Consider the following 24648-nt stretch of genomic DNA (forward strand, 5'->3'; position numbering starts at 1 on the left):
AGGGCTCGAGAGGAACCCGGAAGTTCCCCTTCCAACAACAAAGGGGACGTGACTTCCCTGAAGCAACCCCAGCCAGTTCCTGAGGTCCCCGTCGCAACTCGAAAAGCATCCACAGCGTCGCGCCGCAACTCGAGAAACACCCCAAAATTATCCCCTTCATGAGAGATTAGGAAATTTGGCGATGCAGCATCTCAAGAGAAATTCCACATTCCCTCTTCAAAGGCAAAAAGGTACTTGACACCCTTTATTCGACTCAGAAAGTTCCCTCACACAGCCGTCTCCTTTGCACTGGAGAACACACTTTAGGACTCAATTCGAGAAGAGCCCCTGTGCACATTTAATGGCTCGAGAGGAAACCGGAAGTAACCCTTCCTAGAAGAAAGGGGACGTGACTTCAATGATGCAACCCCAGCGAGTTCCTGACGTCCCCGTCGCAACACGAGAAGCAGCCCAATTCCAGCCGCAACTCGAGAAACACCCCAAAATAATCCCCTGTATGCGAGATGAGGAAATTTTGTGATGCAGCATCGCAAGAGAAATGCCACATTCCCTCTTGAAAGCCAAAAAGGTACTTGACACCCTTTTTTCGACTCAGAAAGTTCCCTCACACAGCCGTCCCCTTTGGAGAGAAGAAGACACGTCATGGACTCAATTCGAGATGAGCCCCTGTGCACATTTAAGGGCTCGAGAGGAAACCGGAAGTATCCCTTCCAACAACACTGGGGACCTGACTTCCCTGAAGCAACCCCAGCGAGTTCCTGAGGTTCCCGTCGCAACTCGAGAAGCACGCCCAGCTTCCCGCCGCAAATCAAGAAACACCGAAAATTATCCCCTCCATGCTAGATGAGGAAATTTTGCTATGAAGCATCTCAATAAAAATACTACATTTCCTCTTGAAAGGCAAAAAGGTCCTTGACACCCTTTATTCGACTCAGAAAGTTCCCTCACACAGCCGTCCCCTTTGGAGAGGAGAACACACTTGATGGACTCAATTCGAGATGAGCCCCTGTGCACATTGAAGGGCTCGAGAGGAAACCGGAAGTTCCCCTTCCAACACCAAAGGGGCCCTGACTTCCCTGACACAACCCCAGCGAGTTCCTGAGGTCCACGTCGCAACTCGAGAAGCAACCCCAGTTTCCCTCCACAACTCCAGAAACACCCTAAAATTATCCCCTCCATGCGAGATGAGGAAATTTTGCGATGTAGCATCTCAAGAGAAATACCACATTCCCTCTTGAAAGGCAAAAAGGTACTTGACACCCTTTATTCGACTCAGAAACTTCCCTCACACAGTCGTCCCCTTTGGAGAGGAGAGCACACTTTATGGATTCAATTCGAGATGAGCCCCTGTGCTACATTTAAGGGCTCGAGAAGAACCGGAAGTTTTACTTCGAACATCAAAGGGGACCTGACTTCCCTAAGCAACCCCAGCGAATTCCTTAGGTCGCCGTCGCAACTCGAGAAGCATCCCCAGCGTCGCGCCGCAACTCGAGAAACACCCCAAAATTATCCCCTCCATGCGAGATGAGGAAATTTGGAGATGCAGCATCTCAAGAGAAATTCCACATTCCCAATGAAAGTCAAAAAGGTACTTGACACCCTTTATTCGACTCAGAAAGTTCCCTCACACAGCCGTCCCCTTTGGAGAGGAGAACACACTTGATGGACTCAATTCAAGATGAGACCCTGTGCACATTTAAGGGTTCGAGAGGAAACCGGAAGTTCCCCTTCCAACACCAAAGGGGAACTGACTTCCCTGACACAACCCCAGCGAGTTCCTGAGGTTCACGTCGCAACTCGAGAAGCAACCCCAGCTTCCCGCCGCAACTCCAGAAACACCCTAAAATTATCCCCTCCATGCGAGATTAGGAAATTTGGCGATGCAGCATCTCAAGAGAAATACCACATATCCTCTTGAAAGGCAAAAAGGCACTTGACACCCTTTATTCGACTCAGAAAGTTCCCTCACACAGCCGTCCCCTTTGCAGAGGAGAACACACTTTAGGACTCAATTCGAGATGAGCCCCTGTGCACATTTAAGGGCTCGAGAGGAAACTGGAAGTAACCCTTACTACAACAAAGGGGACGTGACTTCCCTGAAGCAACCCCAGCGAGTTCCTGACGTCCCCGTCGCAACACGAGAAGCACCCCCAATTCCCGCCGCAACTCGAGCAACACCCCAAAATAATCTCCTCTATGCGAGATGAGGAAATTTTGCGATGCAGCATCGCAAGAGAAATACCACATTCCCTCTTGAAAGCCAAAAAGGTACTTGACACCCTTTATTCGACTCAGAAAGTTCCCTCACACAGCCGTCCACTTTGGAGAGGAGAAGACACGTCATGGACTCAATTCGAGATGAGCCCCTGTGCACATTTAAGGGCTCGAGAGGAAACCGGAAGTTCCTCTTCCAACAACACGGGGGACCTGACTTCCCTGAAGCAACCCCAGCGAGTTCCTGAGGTCGCCGTGCCAACTCGAGAAGCACGCCCAGCTTCCCACCGCAACTCAAGAAACACCGAAATTTATCCCCTCCATGCTAGATGAGGAAATTTTGCGATGCAGCATCTCAAGAAAACTACTACATTTCCTCTTGAAAGGCAAAAAGTTACCTGACACCCTTTATTCGACTCAGAAAGTTCTCTCACACAGCCGTCCCCTTTGGAGTGGAGAACACACATTATAGACTCAATTCGAGATGAGTCCCTGTGCACATTTAAGGGCTGGAGAAGAAACCGGAAGTTCCCCTTCCAACAGCAAAGGGGACGTGACTTCCCTGAAGCAACCCCAGCGAGTTCCTGAAGTCCCCGTCGCAACGGGAGAAGCACCCCCAGCTGCCCGCCGAAACTCGAGAAACACCCCAAAATTATCCCCTCCATGCGAGATGAGGAAATTTGGCGATGCAGCATCTCTAGAGAAATACCACATTCCCTCTTGAAAGGCAAAAAGGTACTTGACACCCTTTATTCGACTCAGATAGTTCCCTCACACAGCCATTCCCTTTGGAGAGGAGAACACACTTGATGGACTCAATTCGAGATGAGCCGCTGTGTACTTTCAAGGGCTTCAGAGGAAACCGGAAGTTCCCCTTCCAACAGCAAAGGGGACCTGACTTCCCTGAAGAAACCCCAGCGAGTTCCTGAGGTCCCCGTCGCAACTCGAGAAGCACCCCCAGCTTCCCGCCGCAACTCGAGAAACACCCCAAAATTATCGCCTACATGGGAGATGAGGAAATTTGGCGATGCAGCATCTCAAGAGAAATACCACATTCCCTTTTGAAAGGCAAAAATGTACTGTACACCCTTTATTCGACCCAGAAATTTCCCTCACACATCTGTCCCCTTTGGAGAGGAGAACACACGTCATGGACTCAGTTCGAGATGAGCCCCTGTGCACATTTAAGGGCTCGAGAGGAACCCGGAAGTTCCCCTTCCAACACCAAAGGGGACCTGATTTCCCTGAAGCTACCCCAGCAAATTCCTGAGGTCCCCGTCGCAACTCGAGAAGCACCCCCGGCTTCCCGCCGCAACTCGAGAAACGCTCCATAATTATCCACTCCATTCGAGATGAGGAAATTTTGCAATGTAGCATCTCAAGAGAAATACCACATTCCCTCTTGAAAGGCAAAAAGGTACTTGACACCCTTTATTCGACTCAGAAAGTTCCCTCACGGAGCCGTCCCCTTTGGAGAGGAGAACACACTTTATGGAATCAATTCGAGATGAGCCCCTGTGCACATTTAAGGGCTCGAGAGGAACCCGGAAGTTCCCCTTCCAACATCAACGGGGACTTGACTTCCCTGAAGCAACCCCAGCGAGTTCCTGAGGTCCCCGTTGCAACTCGAGAAGCATCCCCAACGTCGCGGCGCAACTTGAGAAACACCCCAAAATTATCCCCTCCATGCGAGATGAGGAAATTTGGCGATGCAGCATCTCAAGAGAAATACCACATTCCCTCTTGAAAGGCAAAAAGGTACTTGACACCCTTTATTCGACTCAGAAAGTTCCCTCACACAGCTGTCCCCTTTGGAGAGGAGAACACACTTTATGGACTCAATTCGAGATGAGCCCCTGTGCACATTGAAGGGCTCGAGAGGAAACCGGAAGTTCCCCTTCCAACACCAAAGGGGACCTGACTTCCCTGAAGCAACCCCAGCGAGTTCCTGAGGTCTCCGTCGCAATTCGAGAAACACCCCCAGCTTCCCGCCTCAACACGAGAAACACCCCAAAAATGTCCCCTCCATGCAAGAAAAGGAAATTTGGCGATGCAGCATCTCTAGAGAAATACCACATTCCCTCTTGAAAGGCAAAAAGATACTTGACAACCTTTATTCGACTCAGAAAGTTCCCTCACACAGCCGTCCCCTTTGGAGAGGAGAACACACTTGATGGACTCAATTCGAGATGAGACCCTGTGCACTTTTAAGGGCTCGAGAGGAAACCGGAAGTTCCCCTTCCAACACCAAAGGGGACTTGACTTCCCTGACACAACCCCAGCGAGTTCCTGAGGTCCACGTCGCAACTCGAGAAGCAACCCCAGCTTCCCGCCGCAACTCCAGAAACACCCTAAAATTATCCCCTCCATTTGAGTTTAGGAAATTTGGCGATGCAGCATCTCTAGAGAAATACCACATATCCTCTTGAAAGGCAAAAAGGCACTTGACACCCTTTATTCGACTCAGAAAGTTCCCTCACACAGCCGTCCCCTTTGCAGAGGAGAACACACTTTAGGACTCAGTTCGAGATGAGCCCCTGTGCACAATTAAGGGCTCGAGAGGAAACCGGAAGTAACCCTTCCTACAACAAAGGGGACGTGACTTTCCTGAAGCAACCCCAGCGAGTTCCTGACGTCCCCGTCGCAACACGAGAAGCACCCCCAATTCCCGCCGCAACTCGAGAAACACCCCAAAATTATCCCCTCAATGCGAGATGAGGAAATTTGGCGATGCAGAATCTCAAGAGAAATAACACATTCCCTCTTGAAAGGCAAAAAGGTTCTTGACACCCTTTATTCAACTCAGAAAGTTCCCTCACACAGCCCTCCCCAAGCAGACGAGAACACACTTTATGGACTCAATTCGAAATGAGCCCCTGTGCACATTTAAGGGTTAGAGAGGAACCCGGAAGTCCCCCTTGCAACAAAAAAGGGGACGTGACTTCCCTGAAGCAACCCCAGCGAGTTCCTGAGGTCCCCGTCGCCACTCGAGAAGCACCCCCAGCATCTCGCCGCAACTCGAGAAACACCCCAAAATTATCCCCTCAATGCGAGATGAGTAAATTTTGCGATGAAGCATCTCAAGAGAAATAAAACATTCCCTCTTGAAACGCTAAACAGTACTTGACACCCTTCGTTCTACTCAGAAAGTTCCCTCACACAGCCGTCCCCTTTGGAGAGGAGAACACACTTTATGGATTCCATTCCAGATGAGCCCCTGGGCAAATTTAAGGGCTTGAGAGGAAACCGGACGTTCCCCTTCCAACACCAAAGGGGACCTGACTTATCTGAAGCAACCCCAGCGTCTTCCTGAGGTCCCCGTTGCAACTCGAGAAACACCCCAAAATTATCCCCTCAATGCGAGATGAGGAAATTTTGCGATGCAGCATCTCAAGAGAAATACCACATTCATTCTTGAAAGGCAAAAAGGTACTTGACACCCTTTATTCGACTCAGAAAGTTCCCTCACGGAGCCGTCCCCTTTGGAGAGGAGAACACACTTTATGGAATCAATTCGAGATGAGCCCCTGTGCACATGTAAGGGCTCGAGAGGAACCCGGAAGTTCCCCTTCCAACACCAAAGGGGACCTGACATCCCTGAAGCAACCCCAGCGAGTTCCTGAGGTCCCCGTCGCAACTCGAGAAGCACCCCCAGCGTCCCGCCGCAACTCGAGATACACCCAAAATTTATCCCCTCCATGCAAGATGAGGAAATTTTGCGATGCAGCATCTCAAGAGAAATACCACATTCGCTCTGAAAGGCAAAAAGGTACTTGAGACCTTTATTCGACACAGAATGTTCCCTCACAGAGCTGTCCCCTTTGGAGAGGAGAACACACTTTATGGACTCAATTCGAGATGAGCCCCTGTGCACATTGAAGGGCTCGAGAGGATACCGGAAGTTCCCCTTCCGACACCAAAGGTGACCTGACTTCCCTGAAGCAACCCCAGCGAGTTCCTGAGGTCCCCGTCGCAACTCGAGAAGAACCCCCAGCTTCCCGCTGCAACTCGAGAAATACTCCAAAATTTTCCCCTCAATGCCAGATGAGGAAATTTTGCGATGCAGCATCTCAAAAGAAATACCACATTCCCTCTTAAAAGGCAAAAAGGTACTTGACATCCTTTATTCGACTCAGAAATTTCCCTCACACAGCCGTCCATTTTGGAGAGGAGAACACACTTTAAGGACTCAAATCGAGATGAGCCCCTGTGCACATTTAAGCGCTCGAGAGGAAACCGGAATTTCCCCTTCCAACACCAACGGGGACCTGACTACCCTGAAGCAACCCCAGCGAGTTCCTGAGGTCCCCGTCTCAACTCAAGGAGCGCCCCAAGCATTTCGCCGAAACACGAGAAACACCCCAAAATTATCCCCTCAATGCGAGATGAGGAAATTTTGCGATGTAGCATTTCAAGAGAAATACAACATATCCTTTTGGAAGGCTAAACGGTACTTGACACCCTTTATTCGACTCAGAAAGTTCCCTCACACAGCCGTCCCCTTTGGAGAGGACAACACACTTCATGGACTTAATTCGAGATGAGCCCCTCTGCACATTTAAGGGCTCGAGAGGAAACCGGAAGTTACCCTTCCAACACCGAAGTGTACCTGACTTCCGTGAAGCAAACCCAGCGAGTACCTGAGGTCCCCGTCGCAACTCGAGAAGCACCCCCAGCTTCCCGCCGCAACTCGAGAAACACCCCATAATTATCCCGTCAATGCGAGATGAGGAAATTTTGCAATGCAGAATCTCAAATGAAATACCTCATTCATTCTTGAAAGGCAAATAGGTACTTGACACCCTTTATTCCACTCAGAAAGTTCCCTCACACAGCCGTCCTCTTTGGAGAGGAGAACACACTTTATGGACTCAATTCGAGATGAGCCCCTTTTCACATTAAATGGCTAGAGACGAAATCGGAAATTTCCCTTCCAACTACATAGGTGCCTGCCTTACATGAAGCAACCCCAGCGTGCTCCTGAGGTCCACGTGGCAACTTAAGAAGCACCCACATCTTCCCGCCGCAGCCCGAGAAAAACCCCAAAATTATCCCCTCAATGCGAGATGAGGAAATTTTGCGATGCAGCATCTGAAGAGAAAGATCACATTCCCTTCTGAAAGGCAAAAAGGTACTTGACACCCTTTATTCGAATCAGAAACTTCCCTCACAAAGCCGACTCCTTTAGAGAGGAGAACACACTTTATGGACTCAATTCGAGATGAGCCCCTGTGCACATTTAAGGGATTGAGAGGAACACGGAAGTTCCCCTTCCAACAGCTAAGGGGACCAGACTTCCCTGAAGCAAACACAGCGAGTTCCTGAGGCCCCGTCGCAACTCGAGAAGCACCCCCAGCTTCCCGACGCAACTCGAGAAACACCCCAAAATTATTCCCTCAATGCCAGATGAGGAAATTTTGCGATGCAGCATCTCAAGAGAAATACCACATTCCCTCTTTAAAGGCAAAATGGTATTTGACACCCTTTTTTCGACTCAGAAAGTTCCCTCACACAGCCGTCTCCTTTGTAGAGAACACACTTTATGGACTCAATTCGAGATGAGCCCCTGTGCACATTTAAGGGCTCGAGAGGAACCCGGAAGTTCCCCTTCCAACATCAAAGGGGATCTGACTTCCCTCAAGCAACCCCAGCGAGTTCCTGAGGTCCCCGTCGCAACTCGAGAAGCACCCCCAGCTTCCCGACGCAACTCGTGAAACACTCCAAAATTATCCCCTCAATGCGAGATGACGAAATTTTGCGATGCAGCATCTCAAGAGAAATACCACATTCCCTCTTGAAAGGCAAAAAGGTACTTGACACCCTTTATTCGACTCAGAGAGTTCCCACACACAGCCGTCCCCTTTTAGAGGAGAACACACTTTATGGACGCAATTCGAGATGAGCCCCTGTGCACATTTAAGGGCTTGAGAGTAAAACGGAAGTTCCCCTTCTAACACCAAAGGGGACCTGACTTCCCTGAAGAAACCCCAGCGAGTTCCTGAGGGCCCAAGTCGCAACTCTTGAAGCACATCCAGCTTCCCGCCACAACTCGAGAAACACACCAAAATTATCCTCTCAATGCGTGATGAGGAAATTTTGCGATGCAGCATATCAAGAAAAATACCAGATTCCCTCTTGATAGGCAAAAAGTTACTTGACACTCTTTATTTATATCAGAAAGTTCCGTCACACAGCCGTCCCCTTTTAGAGGAGCACTCACTTTATGGACTCAATTCGAGATGAGCCCCTGTGCACATTGAAGGACTCGAGAGGAAACCGGAAGTTCCCCTTCCAACACCAAAGGGGACCTGACTTCCCTGACACAACCCCAGCGAGTTCCTGAGTTCCCTGTCGCAACTCGAGAAGAACCCCCAGCTTCCCGCCGCAACTCGAGAAACACCCCATAATTATCCCCTCAATGCTAGAGGAGGAAATTTTGCGATGCAGAATCTCAAAAGAAATATCACATTCCCTCTTGAAAGGCAAAAAGGTACTTGACTCCCTTTATTCGACTCAAAATGTTCCCTCACATAGCCGTTTCCATTGGAGAGGAGAACACACTTTATGGACTCAAAACGAGATGAGCCCCTGTTGACATTTAAGGGCTCGAGAGCAAACCGGAAGTTCCCATTCTAAAACCAAAGGAGACCAGACTTCCCTTAAGCAACCCGAGCGAGTTCCTGAGGTCCCAGTGTCAACTTAAGAAGTACCCTCAGCTTCCCGCCGAAACTCTAGAAACACCACAAAATTATCCCCTAAAAGCGAGATGAGGAAATTTTGCAATGCAGAATCTCAAGAGAAATACCACATTCCCTCTTGAAAGGCAAAAAGGTACTCGACACCGTTTGTTCGACTCAGAAAGTTCCCTCACACAGCGTTCCCCATTGGACAGGAGAACACCCTTTATGGACTCAATTCGAGATGTGCCCCTGTTCACATTAAGGGCTCGAGAGAAAACCGGAAGTTTCCCTTCAAACACCAAAGGGGACCTGACTTCCCTGTTGCAACCCGAGCGAGTTCCTGAGGTCCCCGTCGCAACTCGAGAAGTACCCCCTACTTCCCGCCGCAACTCGAGAAACACCACAAAATTATTCCCTCAATGCGTGAGGAGGAAATTTTGCGATGCAGTATCCCAAGAGAAATACCACATTCCCTCATGAAAGGCAAAAAGGTACTTGACACCCTCTATTCGACTCAACACTTTCCCTCAAACAGCAGTCCCCATTTGGGAGGAGACCACACTTTATGGACTCAATTCGAGATTATCCCCTGTGCACATTTAAGGGCTCGAGAGGAAACCGGAAGTTTCCCTTCCAACACCAAAGGGTACCTGACTTCCCTGAAGCAACCCCACCGAGTTCCTGAGGTCCCCGTCGCAACTCTAGAAGTACCCCCATCTTCCCGCCGTAACTCGTGAAACACGACAAAATTATCCCCTCAATGCGAGATGAGGAAATTTTGCGATGCAGCATCTCAAGAGAAATACCACATTCCCTCTTGAAAGGCAAAAATGTACTTGACACCCTTTATTCGACTCAGAAAGTTCCCTCACACTGCCGTCCCCATTGGAGAGGATAACACCCTTTATGGACTCAATTCGAGATGAGCCACTGTTCACATTTAAGGGCTCGACAGGAAACCGGAAGTTCCCCTTCCAACACCAAAGGCGACCTGACTTCCCTGAAGCAACCTGAGCGAGTTCCTGAGGTTCCCGTCGCAACTGGAAAAGCACCTCCGGCTTCCCGCCGCAAGTCGAGAAACACCACAAAATTATCCCCTCAATGCGAGATGAGGAAATTTTGCGATGCAGAATCTCAAGAGATATCCCACATTCCCGCTTGAAAGGCACAAGTGTACTTAACACACTTTATGACAGTCAGAATTTTTCCTAACCTCCATCCCCATTGGAGAGGAGAACACACTTTATGGACTTTGTTCGAGAAAGGCCCTATTCACATTAAAGGGTTCGAGTTTAATACGGAAGTTCCCCTTCCAGCACAAAATGAGACCAGACTTCCCTGAAGTAACTCGAGTGTGTTCCAGAGGTACTCGTCGCAACTGCAGAAGTACCCCCAGCTTCCCAACCCAATTCGTGAAACACCAAAAAATTATCCCCTCCATGTGTGATGAGGATATTTTGCACTGCACATTCTCAAGAGAAATCCCACATTCCCGCTTGAAAGGCAAAAGGGTACTTGACGCCCTTTAGGCGAATCAGAATGTTCCCTAACATCCGTCCTCAATGGAGAGGAGAACACACTTTACGGACTCAAATCGAGAAGAGGCAATATTCCCATTTTACGGTTCGAGAGTAATCCGGAAGTTCTCCTTCCAGCACAAAAGGGGAGCTGACTTCCCTGAAGTAACTCTGTTGAGTTCCTGAGGTCCCCTTCGCACCTCTAGGAATACCCCCAGCTTCCCGCTGCAATTCGAGAAACACCACAAAATTATCCCCTCAATGCGAGATGAGGAAATTTTGCGCTGCAGAATCTCAAGAGAAATCCCATATTCCCGCCTGCAAGGGAAAAGGGTATTTGACACACTTTATTCAGTTCAGTTCAGTTCAGTCCCTCAGTCGTGTCTGACTCTCCGCGACCCCATTATCACTGTAGGCCAGGCCTCCCTGTCCATCACCAACTCCCGGAGTTCACTCAAACTCATGGCTACTTAGTCGGTGATGCTATCCACCCATCTCATTCTCTGTCGTCCCTTTCTCCTCCAGTCCCCAACATTCCCTAGCTTCAGAATCTTTTCCAGTGTGTCAACTCATCGCATGAGGTGGCCGAAGTATTGCAGTTTCACCTTTAGCATCAGTCCTTCCAATGAACACCGACGATTGATCTCCCTTAGAATGGACTGGTTGAATCTTCTTGCAGTCCAAGGGACTCACAAGAGTCTTCTCCAATAGCACAGTTCAAAAGCATCAATTCTTCGGCGATTAGCTATCTTCACAGTCCAACTCTCACATCCATACATGACCACGGGAAAAACCATAACTTTGACTATATGGACCTTTTTTGGCAAAGTGATGTCTCTGCTTTTTAATATACTATCAAGGTTGTTCATAACTTTCCGACCAAGGAGTAAGCGCCTTTATATTTCATGGCTGCAATCAGCATCTGCAGTGATTTTGGAGCCCAAAAAAATAAAGTGTGACACTGTTTCCACTGTTTTTCCATCTCTTTCCCGTGAAGTGTTGGGACCAGATTCCATCACCTTTGTTTTTTGAATGTTGAGCTTTAAGCCAACATTTTCACTCTCCTCTTTCACTTTCATCAAGAGGCTTTTGAGTCCCTCTTCACTTTCTGCCCTAAAGGTGGTGTCATCTGCATATCTGAGGTTATTTATATTTATCCCAGCAATCTTGATTCCAGTTGTTCTTCTTCCAGCCCAGCATTTCTTACGATGCACTCTGCATAGAAGTTAAATAAGCAAGATTATTATATACAGCCTTGACGTACTCCTTTTCCTATTTGGAACCAGTCTGTTGTTCTATGCACAACTCTGACTGTTGCTTCCTGCCCTGCATACAGGTTTCTAAAGAGGCAGGTCACGTGGTCTGGTATTCCCATCTCTTTCAGAATCTTCCACAGTTTATTGTGATCCACACAGTCAAAGGCTTTGGCATAGTCAATGAAGCAGAAATTGATGTTTTTCTGGAACTCTCTCGCTTTCTCCATGATCCAGCGGATGCTGGCAATTTGATCTCTGGTGCCTCTGCCTTTTCTAAAACCTGCTTGAACATCTGGGAGTTCACGGATCACATATTGCTGAAGCCTGGCTTGGAGAATTTTGAGCATGACTGAACTAGCGTGTGAGATGAGTGCAATTGTGTGGTAGTTTGAGCATTCTTTGGCATTGCCTTTCTTTGGGATTGGAATGAAGACTGACCTTTCCCAGTCCTGTGGCCACTGCTGATTTTTCCAAATTTGTTGGCATATTGAGTGCAGCACTTTCACAGCATCCTCTTTCAAGATTTGAAATAGCTCAACTGGAATTCCATCACTTCCACTAGCTTTGTTCGTAGTGTTGCTTTCTAAGGCACACTTGAATTCACATTCCAAGTTGTCTAACTCTAGGTCAGTGATCACATTTTCATGACTATCCTGATCGTGAAGATCTTTTTTGTACAGTTCTTCTGTGTATTCTTGCCACCTCTTCTTAATATCTTCTGCTTCTGTTAGGTCCATACCATTTCTGTCCTTTATCGAGCCCATCTTTGCATGAAATATTCCCTTGGAATCTCTAATATTCTTAAAGAGATCTCTTGTTTTTCCTATTCTGTTCTTTTCCTCTATTTTTGCATTGATCACTGAGGAAGGCTTTCTTATCTCTCCTTGCTTTTCTTTGGAACTCTGCATTCTAATGCTTATATCTTTCCCTTTCTCCTTTGCTTTTCACTTCTCTGCTTTTCACAACTATTTGTAAGGCCACCTCAGACAGCCATTTTGCTTTTTTTGCATTTCTTTTCCATGGGGATGCTCTTGGTCCCTGTCTCCTGTACAATGTCACGAACCTCCATGCAGAGTTCATCAGGCACTCTATCTATCAGATCTAGTCCCTTTAAATCTATTTCTCACTTCCAGTGTATAATCATAAGGGATTTGATTGAGGTCATATCTGAATGGTCTAGGGGTTTTCCCTACTTTCTTCAATTTAAGTCTGAATTTGGCAATAAGGAGTTCATGATCTGAGCCACAGTCAGCTCCTGGTCTTGTTTTTGCTAACTGTATACAGCTTCTCCATCTTTGGCTGCAAAGAATATAATCAATCTGATTTTGGTGTTGACCATCTGGTGATGTCCACGTGTAGAGTCCTCTCTTGTGTTGTTAGAAGAGGGAGTTTGCTATGACCAGTGCGTTCTCTTGACAAAACTCTATTAGACTTGGCCCTGCTTCATTCCGTGCTCCAAGGCCAAATTTGCCTGTTACTCCAGGTGTTTCTTGACTTCCTACTTTTGCATTCCAGTCCCCTATAATGAAAAGGACACCTTTTTTGGGTGTCAGTTCTAAAAGGTCTTGTAGGTCTTCATAGAACCGTTAAATTTTGGCTTCTTCAGCCATAGTGTTGGGGCAAAGGCCTGGATTACTGTAATGTTGAATGGTTTGCCTTGGAAACGAACAGAAATCATTCTGTCGTTTTTAAGATTGCATCCAAGTACTGCATTTCGGAGTCTCTTGTTGACCATTATGGCTACTCCATTTCTTCTAAGGGATTTCTGCCCACAGTAGTATATATATAATGGTCATCTGAGTTAAATTCACACATTCCAGTCCATTTTAATTCACTGATTCCTAGAATGTCTATGTTCACTCTTGCCATCTCCTGCTTGACCTCTTCCAATTAGCCTTGATTCCTGGACCTTACATTCCAGGTTCCTATGCATTATTGCTCTTATAGCACCAGACCTTTCTTCTATCACCGGTCACATCCACAACTGGGTACTGGTTTTGCTTTTGCTCCATCCCTTCATTCCTTCTAGAGTTATTTCTCCACCGATCTCCAGTAGCATACTGGGCACCTACAGACCTGGGAAATTCCTCATTCAGTATCCTGTCATTTTGCCCTTTGATACTGTTCATGGGGTTCTCAATGCAAATATACTGAAGTGGTTTGCCATTCCCTTCTCCAGTGGACCACATTCGGCTGTGGTCCATGTGATCAGATTGAGTAGATTCCTGTGATTATGATTTCAGTGTGTCTGCCATCTGAAGCCCCCTCGCAATACCTACCATCTGATTTGAGTTTCTCTTACCTTGGGTGTGGGATATCTCTTCACAGCTGCTCCCAGAAAGCACAGCTGCTGCACCTTACCTTGGATGAGGGGTATGTCCTCAAGGCCGCCCCTCCTGAACTTGAACGTGTGTACATCCTCTCGGCCCTCCCCCACACAGCCACCTCCTATTGGAGGTGGGGTACCTGCCCTGGCCTCAGGCATGGGGTAGCTCGTCACCGCCGTGCATCTTTGCATTGTCGGTTGTACCAGAGCCAGCTTCTCTCGAGTCTGCGCGGGCGGGGCCTGCGTAACCCGCGTCTGGTGGGCGGGGCCGGGGTCTCTCGCATCTGGGCGGGCAGTGACGGGGTCTCTCGCGTCTTTGCGGGCGGGGTCGGGGTCTCTCGAGTCTGCACGGGCGGGGCCGGGGTCTCTCCCGTCTGCGCGGGTGGGGAAGGCCTCTCTCGCCTCTGCGCCGGCAAGGCCCGTGTCTCTGACGTCTTAGCCGCCTGGGCCGGCATCTCTCGTGTCTGCGTGGGTGGGGCTGGTATTTCTCCCAATTGCACAGCCGGGTGAGACTCAAAAAATTCCCTCAAACAGTCGTTCCCATTGAAGAGGAGAACACACTTTATCGACTTAACTCGAGAAGAGGCCCTATTCCCATTTAAAGGCTCAACAGTAATCCCGAAATTCCCCTTCCAACACAAAAGGGTTCCTGACTTCCCTGAAGCAGCCAGAGTGAAATCCTGAGGTCCTCTTCGCTACCTGAGAAGTTCAACCAGCTTCTCGCCGCAACTCTAGAAACACCACAAAATCATCCTCTCAATGCGAGATCAGGAATATATTCCACTGCACAATTCAAGAAAAATCCCACGTTCCACTGGAAAGGCAAAACTGTATTTGACACCCTTTATGTGACTCAGAATGTTCCCTCACACAGCCGTCCCCATTGGAGAGGAGAACACAATTTATGGACTCAACTTGGGAAGAGGCCCTATTCCCATTTAACGGCTCGAGAGTAATCCCGAAATTCCTGTTCCAGCAGAAAAGGGTAGCTAACTTCCCTGAAGCAACACAGGCGAGTTCATGAGGTCCCTGTCTCAACTCGAGATATACCCCCAGCTTCCCACCTCAAAAGGGGAAACACCAAAAAATTATCCGCTCAATGTGAGATGAGGAAATTTTGCACTGCACAATTAAATAGAAATCCCACATTCCCGCTTGAAAGGCAAAAGGGCACTAGACACACTTTATGCGATTCAGATAGTTTCCTAACACCCGTCCTTATTGGAGCAGAGAACACTCTTTATGGACTCAAATCTAGAAGAGGCTCTATTCCCGTTTAAGGGCTCGAGAGTAATCCGGAAGTTCCACTTCCAAAAAAAGGGGACCTGACTTCCCTGTAGCAACCCAAACGAGTTCCTGCGGTCCATGTTGCAACGCGAGAAGTACCCCCAGATCCAAGCTGAAACTCGAGACACAACAACTCGAGATTTGGAAATTTTGCACTCCAAAATCTCAAGAGAAGTCCCACATACCTGCTTGAAAGGCAAAAGGTTACTTGACACAGTTTATGCGACTCAGAAAGTTTGCTCACACAGCCGTACCCATTGGAGAGGAAAAACCACTTTTTGGACTCAACTCCAGATGAATCCCTATTCCCAATTAATGGCTCGAAAGTAAAGCGGAAGTTCCCCTTCCAACACAAAAGGGGACCTGACTTCCCTGAAGCAACCCGAGCGGATTGCTGAGGTCCCCGTTGCAACTCGAGAAGCACCCCCAGCATCCCGCCGCAACTCGAGAAACACCGCAAAATTATCTCCTCAATGCGAGATGAGGAAATTGTGCGCTGCAGAATCTCAAGAGAAATCCCATCTTCCGGCTTGAGAGGCAAAAGCGTACTTGACTCTCTTTAGGCAACTAAGAATGGCCCCTAAAACCGTCCTCATTTGAGAGGAGAACACACTTTATGGACTCAAATCGAGAAGAGGCAATATTCCTATTTAACGGGTGGAGAGAAATTCGGAAGTTCCCCTTTCAATACAAAAGGGGACTTGACTTCCCTGAAGAAACCGGAGTGAGTTCCTGAGGTCCCCGTCGCAACTCGAAATGTACCCCCTGCTTCCCACCGCAACTCAAGAAACACCACAAAATAATCCCCTCAATGAGAGATGAGGTAATTTTGTGCTGCAGAATCTCAAGACAAATCGCCCATTCCCACTTGAAAGGCAAAAGGGTACTTGACACACTTTATGCCACTCAGAAATTTCCCTAATACCCGTCCTCAATGGAGAGGAGAACACACTTTATGGACTCAAATCGAGAAGAGGCCTTATTCCCATTAAAGGGCTCGAGAGTAATCCGGAAGTTCCCCTTAAGCACAGAAGGGGACCTGGCTTCCCTTCAGTAAGTCCAGTGATTTCATGAGGTCCCCTTTGCACCTTGAGAAGTACCCCTAGATTCCCTCCGCAATAGGAGAAACACCACAAAATTATCCCCTCAATGAGACATGAGGAAATTTTGCGCTGCAGGTTCTCAAGAGAAACCCCACATTCCCGCTTGAAAGGCAAAAGGGTACTTGACTCCATTTAGGCGACTCAGAATGATCCCTAACATCCATCCTCAGTGGAGAGGAAAACACACTTTATGGACTCAAATCGAGAAGAGGCAATATTCCCATTTAACAGCTCGGGAGTAATCCGGAAATTCCCCTTGCAACAAAAAGGGGACTTGACTTCCCTGAAGCAAACCGAGCGAGTTCCTGAGTTGCCCGTCACAACTCGAGACGTACTCCCTGCTTCCTGCCTCAACTCGAGAAACACCACAAAATTATCCCCTCAATGCGAGATGAGGAAATTTTGTGATGCAGAATCTCAAGAGAAATACCATATTCCCTCTTGAAAGGAAAAAAGGTACTTGACACCCTTTATTCGACTCAGTAAGTTCTCTCAAACAGCCGTCCCCATTGGAGAGGAGAACACACTTTATGGACTCAATTCGAGATGAGGCCCTGTTCACATTTAAGGGCTCGAGAGCAAACCGGAAGTTCCCCTTCCATCACCAAAGGGGACCTGACTTCCCTGAAGCAACACGAGCGAGTTCCGGAGGTCCCCGTCGCAACTCGAGATGACCCCCAGCTTCCAGCCGCAACTCGAGAAACACCACACAATTATCGCCTCAATGAGAGAGGAGGAAATTTTGCGATGGAGAATCTCAAGAGAAATACCACATTACCTCTTGAAAGGCTCTTGACACCCTTTATTCGACTCAGAAAGTCCCTCACACAAACGTCCCCATTGCAGAGGAGAACACACTTTATGGACTCAATTTGAGATGAGTCTCTATTCATATTTAAGGGTTCCAGAGTAAACCGGAATTTCCCCTTCCAACTCCAAAAGGGACCTGACTCCCGTGAAGCAACCCGAGTGAGTTCCTCAGTTCCCCGTCGCAACTCGAGAAGTACCCCCAGCTTCCTGCCGCAACTCGAGACACACCACAAAATTATCCCCTCAATGCGAGAGAAGGAAATTTTGCGATGCAGAATCTCAAGAGACATAACACTTTCCCTCTTGAAAGGCTAAAAGTTACTCGACACCATTTATGCGACTCAGAAAATTCCCTCACACAGCCGTCCCCATTGGAGAGGAGAACACACTTTATGGACTCAATTCTAGATGAGCCCCTGTTCACATTGAAGGGCTCGAGAGTTACCCGGATTTCCCCTTCCATTACCAAGGGGACCTGACTTCCCTGAAGCAACCCGAGCGAGTTCCGGAGGTCCCCGTTGCAAGTCGAAAGGTACCCCCATCTTCCCGCCGCAACTCGAGAAACACCAGAAAATTATCACCTCAATGCGAGAGGAGGAAATTTTGTGATGCAGAATCTCAAGAGAAATACCACATCCCTCTTGAAAGGCAAAAAGGGTCTTGACACCCTTTATTCGACTCAGAAAGTCCCTCAAACAGCCGTCCCCATTGCAGAGGAGAACACACTTTATGGACTCAATTCGAGATGAGCCCCTATTCATATTTAAGGGCTCCAGAGTAAACCGGAAGTTCCCCTTCCAATAACAAAGGGGACCTGACTTCCCTGAAGGAACCCGAGAGAGTTCCTGATGTCCCCGTCCCAACTTGAGAAGTACCGCCCGCTCCCCGCCTCTATTCGAGAAACACCACAAAATTATCCCCTCAATGTGAGAGGAGGAAATTTTGCGGCGCAGTATCTCAAGAGAAATACCACATTCCCTCTTGAATGGCAAAATGGTACTTGACAAACTTTATGCGACTCAGAAATTTCAATACCATCAGTCCCCATTGGAGCGGATAACACACTTAATGGACTAAATTCGAGATGAATTCCTGTTCCATTAAACGGCTGGAGAGTAAACCGGAAGTTCCCTGTCCAACACCAAAGGGGACCTGACATTCCTGAAGCAACCCGAGCGAGTTTCTGAGATCCCCGTCGCAACTCGAGAAGTTCCCCCAGCTTCCCGCCGCAACACGAGAAATACCCCCTGCTTCTCGCCGCAACTCGAGAAACACAACAAAATTATCCCCTCAATGCGAGATGAGGAAATTTTGCGCTGCAGAATCTCAAGTGAAATACCACATTCCCTTCTGAAAGACAAAGGGTACTTGACACCCTTTATGCGACTGATTAATTTCACTAACATCATTCCCCTTTTGAGAGGAGAACACACTATATGGACTCAATTCGAGATGAGGCCCTATTCAAATTTAATGGCTGGAGAGTAAACCGGAAGTTCCCCTTCCAACACCAAAGGGGACATAACTTCCCTGAAGCAACCCGAGCGAGTTCCTGAGGTCCCCGTCGCAACTCGAGAAGTACCCCCAGCTTCCCACCGCAACTCGATAAACACCACAAAATTATTCCCTCAATGCGAGATGAGGAAATTTTGCGGTGCACAATCTCAGGAGAAATACCACATTCCCTCTTGAAAGGCAAGAGTACTTGACACAGTTTATGCGACTGAGAAATTTCACTAACATCAGGCCCCATTGAACAGGAGATCACACTTTATGGACTCAATTCGAGATGGGCCCCTATTCACATTTAGCGGCTCCAGAGTAAACCGGAGGTTCCCCTTCCAACACCAAAGGGGACTTGTCTTCCCTGAAGCAATTGGAGCGAGTTCCTGAGGTTCCCATCACAAATCGAAAAGTACCCGCTGCATCCCGCCACAACACGAGAAACACGACAAAATTATCCCCTGTATGCAAGATGAGGTAATTTTGCGCTGCAGGATCTCAAGAGAAATCGCACATTCCCACTTGAAAGGCAAAAGTTTAATTGACACACTTTATGCCACTCACAAAGTTCGCTAACATCCATCCCCATTGGAGAGGAGAACACACTTTATGGATTCAACACGTGAAGACGCCCTATTCCAATTAAAGGGCTAGAGAGTAATCCGGAAGTTCCCCTTCCAGCACAAAAGGGGACCTGACTTCCCTCAAGTAACTCGAGTGAGTTCCTGAGGTCCTCATCACAACTCGAGATTTATCCCCAGCTTCCCGCCGCAATTCCAGAAACACCACAAAATTATACCTTCAAAGCGAGATGAGGAAATTTTGAGCTGCAGAATCTCAAGAGAAATCCCACATTCCCGCTTGAAAGGAAAAAGGGTACTTGACTCCCTTTATGCTACTCAAAATGTAGCCTAACATCAGTCCTCAGTGGAGAGGAGAACACAATTTATGGACTCAAATTGCGAAGAGGCAATATTCCCATTTAACAGCTCGAGAGTAACCCGGAAGTTCCCCTCCCAGCAAAAAAGGGAACCTGACTTTCCTGAAGCAACACGAGTGAGTTCCTGAGGTCCTCCTCGCAACTCCAGTAGTACCCCCAGCTTCCCGCCGCAATTCCAGAAACACCACAAAATTATCCCTTCAAAGCGAGATGAGGAAATTTTGAGCTGCAGAATCTCAAGAGAAATCCCACATTCCCGCTTGAAAGGAAAAAGGGTACTTGACTCCCTTTATGCTACTCAAAATGTAGCCTAACATCAGTCCTCAGTGGAGAGGAGAACACAATTTATGGACTCAAATTGCGAAGAGGCAATATTCCCATTTAACAGCTCGAGAGTAACCCGGAAGTTCCCCTTCCAACAAAAGAGGGAACTTGACTTCCGTGAGGCAACCCTAGCGAGTTCCTGACTTTCCCTTCCCATATCCCGAAGTACCCCCGGCTTCCCGCCGCAACTAAAGAAACACAACAAAATTATCCCGTCAATGCGAGATGAGGTAAATTTGCGAAGCAGAATCACAAGAGAAATCCCACATTCTCGCTTGAAAGGCAAAAGGGTACTTGACACACTTTATGCCACTCAGAATATTCCCTAACATCCGTCCTCAAGGAGAGGAGAACACAGTTTATGGACTCAAATCGTGAAGAGGCAATATTCCCATTTAAAGGCTCGAGAGTAATCCAGAAGTTCCCCTTCTAGCCCAAAAGGGGACCTGACTTCCCTGAAGTAACTCGAGTGAGTTGATGAGGTCCGCGTCTCAACTCGTGAAGTACACCTAGCTTCCCGCAGCAATTCGAGAAACACCACAAAATTATCCCCTCAAGGCGAGATGAGGTAATTTTGCGCTGCAGAATCTCAAGAGAAATCCCACATTCCCGCTTTAAAGGCATAAGGGTACTTGACACACTTTATGCCACTCAGAAAGTTCCCTAATATCCGCCCCCATTGGAGAGGAGAACACACTTTATGGATTCAACACCAGAAGAGGCCCTATTCCAATTAAAAGGTTAGAGAGTAATCTAGAAGTTCACCTTCCAGCACACAAGGCGACAAGACTTCTCTGAAATGACTCAAGTGAGTTTCTGAGTTACCCGTCGCAACTCCAGGAGTACGCCCAGCTTCCCACCACTATTAGAGAAATACCACAAAATTATGCCCTCAATTCGAAATGAGAAATTTTGCACTGCAGGATCATAAGAGAAATGCCACATTCCCGCTTGAAAGGCAAAAGTGCACTTGACTCCCTTTATGCGACTCAGAATGTTCCCTAACATCCCTCCTCAATGGAGAGTAAAACACACTTTATGGACTCAAATCGAGAAGAGGCAATTTTCCGATTTAATGCCTCGAGAGTAACCTGGAAGTTCCACTTCCAACACAAAAGGGAACTTGACTTCCCTGAAGCAAACCTAGCGACTTCCTGACATTCCCTTCGCAAATCCAGAAGTACCCCTGGCTTCCCGCCTCAACTAAAGAATCACGACAAAACTATCCCCTCAAGGCACAATGAGGTAATTTTGCTCTGCAGGATCTCAAGAGAAATCCAACATTCCCGCTTGAAAGGCAAAAGTGTACTTGACACAATTTATGCCACTCAGAAATTTTCCTAACATCCGTCCCCATTGGAGAGGAGAACACTCTTTATGGATTTAACACGGGAAGACGCCCTATTCCAATTAAAGGGCTAGAGAGTAATCCGGAAGTTCCCCTTCCAGCACAAAAGGGACCTGACTTCCCTGAAGCAACACGAGTGAATTCCTGAGGTCCCCCTTGTAACTCCAGTAGTACCCCCAATTTCCCGCCGCAATTCGAGAAATACCACAAAATTATCCCCTCAATGCGAGATGAGGAAATTTTGAGCTGCAGAATCTCAAAAGAAATCCCACATTCCCGCTTGAAAGGTAAAAGGTACTTGACTTCCTTCATGCGACACAGAATGTTCCCTAACATCCGTCCTCAGTGGAGAGGGGAACACAACTTATGGCCTCAAATCCAGAAGAGGAAACATTCCCATTTAACTGCTCGAGAGTAACCAGGAAGTTCCCCTTACAACAAAAAAAGGGGACTTGACTTCCCTGAAGTAACCCTAGCGAGTTCCTGACGTTCCCTTCGCAAATCCAGAAGTACCCCAGGCTTCCCGCAGCAAAAAAGAAACACCACAATATTATCCCCTCAATGCGAGATGAGGTAATTCTACGCTGCACAATCTGAAGCGAAATCCCAGATTCCCGCTTGAAAGGCAAAAGCGTACTTGACATATTTTTTGCCATTCAAAATGTTCCCTAACATCCGTCCCCATTGGAGAGGAGAACAAACTTTAAGGATTCAACCCGTGAAGACGCCCTATTGCAATTAAAGGGCTAGAGAGTAATTCGGAATTTCCCCTATCAGCACAAAAGGGGACCTGACTTCCCTGAAGTAACTCGAGTGAGTCACTGAGTTCCGCGTCGCAACTCGAGAAGTACCCCAAGCTTCCAGCCGTAATTCGAGAAACACCACAAAATTATCCCCTCAAAGCGAGATGAGGAAATTTGTGCTGCAGAATCTCAAGAGAAATCGCACATTCCCGCCTGAAAAGTAAAAGGGAACTTGACTCCCTTCATGGGACTCAAAATGTTCCCTAATATCCGTCCTCAGTAGAGAGGGGAACACACTTTATGGACTCAAATCAAGAGAGGCAATATTTCCATTTAACGGCTCGAGAGTAATCTGAAAGTTCTCCTTCCAACACAAAAGGGAACTTGACTTCCCTAAAGCAAATCGAGCGAGTACCTGTGAACCCCGTCGCAACTCGAGAAGTACCCCCTGCTTCCCGCTGAAATTCCAGAATAATAACAAAATTGTCCCCTGAATGTAAGATGAGGTAATTTTGCGCTGCAGGATCTGAAGTGAAATCCCACATTTCCGCTTGAAAGGCAAAAGCGTACTTGACACACTTTGTGCCATTCAAAATGTTCCCTAACATCCGTTCTCAGTGGAGAGGAGAACACATTTTATGGACTCAAATCGAGAAGAGGCCCTATTACCTTTAAAGGGCTGAAAAGTAATAGGGACGTTCCCTTTCCAGCACAAAAGGGGACCTGACTTCCCTGAAGTAACTGGAGTGAGTTCCTGAGGTCTCCGTTGCACCTCGAGAATACCCCCAACTTCCCGCTGCAATTCGAGAAACCCCACAATATTATCAAGTCAATGCGAGATGAGGAAATTTGGTGCTACAGAATCTCAAGAGAAATCCCAAATTCCCGCTTGAAAGGCAAAAGGGTACTTGAATCTCTTTATGCGACTCAGAATGTTCCCTAACATCCCTCCCCTGTGGAGAAGGGAACACACCATATTGACTCAAATCGAAAAGAGGCAATATTCCCATTTAACGGGTCGAGAGTAACCCGGAAGTTCCCCTTCCAACACAAAGGGGACTTGACTTCCCTGAAGCAACCCTAGCGAGTTCCTGACGTTCCCTTCGCAAATCCAGAAGTACTCCCGGCTCCCCGCCGCAGCTAAAAAAACACCACAATATTATCCCCTCAATGCGAGATGAGGAAATTTTGTGCTGCAGTATCTCAAGAGAAATCCCACATTCCCGCTTGAAAGGCAAAAGGGTACTTGATACCCTTTATGCGACTCTGAATTTTCCCTAACATCCGTCCTCAGTGGAGTGGAGAACACACTTTATGGACTCAAATCGAGAAGAGGCAATATTCCCATTTTATGGCTCGAGAGTAACCCGGAAGTTCCCCTTCCAAAACAAAAGGGGACTTGACTTCCCTGAAACAATTGGAGCGAGTTCCTGAGGTTCACGTCGCAAATCGAAAAGTACCCGCTGATTCCCGCCGCAACACGGAAACAACACAAATTTATCCCCTCTATGCGAGATGAGGTAATTTTGCGCTGCAGGATCTCAAGAGAAATCCCACATTCCCGCTTGAAAGGCAAAAGGATACTTGACACACTTTATGCCACGAACAAAGTTCCCTAACGTCCATCCCCATTGGAGAGGAGAACACACTTCATGGATTCAAAACGTGAAGACGCCCTATTCCAATTAAAGGGCTAGAGAGTAAAGTGGAAGTTTCCCTTCCAGCACAAAAGGGCACGTGACTTCCCTGAAGTAACTCCAGTGAGTTCCTGATCGGCGTCGCAACTCGAGAATTATCCCCAGCTACCCGCCCTAATTCGAGAAACACCGCAAATTTATCCCCTCAATGCGAGATGAGGAAATTTTGTGCTGCAGAATCTAAAGAGAAATCCCACATTTCCGCTTGAAAAATAAAAGGGTACTTGACTCCCTTTAGGCGACTCAGAATGTTCTCTAACATCCGTCCTCAAGAAGAGGAGAACCCACTTTATGCACTGAAATCGAGAAGAGGCAATATTCTCATTTAAATTCTCGAGAGTAACCCGGAAGTTCCCCTTCCAACAAAATAGGGGACTTGACTTCCCTTAAATAACTGGAGCGAGTCCCTGAAGTTCTCCTCGCAAATGGTAAAGTACCCGCTGCTTCCCGCCGCAACAGGAGAAACACCACAAATTATCCCCTCTATGCGAGATGAGGTTATTATGCAATGCAGGATCTCAAGAGAAATCCCACATTCCCGCTTGAAAGGCAAAAAGGTACTTGGAACACTTATGCCACTTACAAAGTTCCCTAACATCCTTCCCCGGTGGAGTGGAGAACACATTTTATGGATTCAACACGAGAAGAGGCCCTATTCCAATTAAAGGGCTAGAGAGTAATCCGGAAATTCCCCTTCCAGCAAAAAAGGGGACCTGACTTCCCTGAAGTTACTCCAGAGAGTCACTAAGTTCCCCGTCGCACCTCGATAAGTACCCCAGCTTCTCGCCGCAATTCAAGAAATACCACAAAATTATCCCCTCAATGCGAGATGAGGAAAATTTCCGCGGCAGAATCTCAAGAGAAATCCCACATTGACGCTTGAAAGGCAAAAGGGTACTT

The sequence above is a fragment of the Moschus berezovskii genome, chromosome 7, assembly GCF_049115385.1.
Source record: "Moschus berezovskii isolate FMDL1 chromosome 7, NW_MosBer_1.0, whole genome shotgun sequence".
In the NCBI taxonomy this organism is placed as follows: domain Eukaryota; kingdom Metazoa; phylum Chordata; class Mammalia; order Artiodactyla; family Moschidae; genus Moschus; species Moschus berezovskii.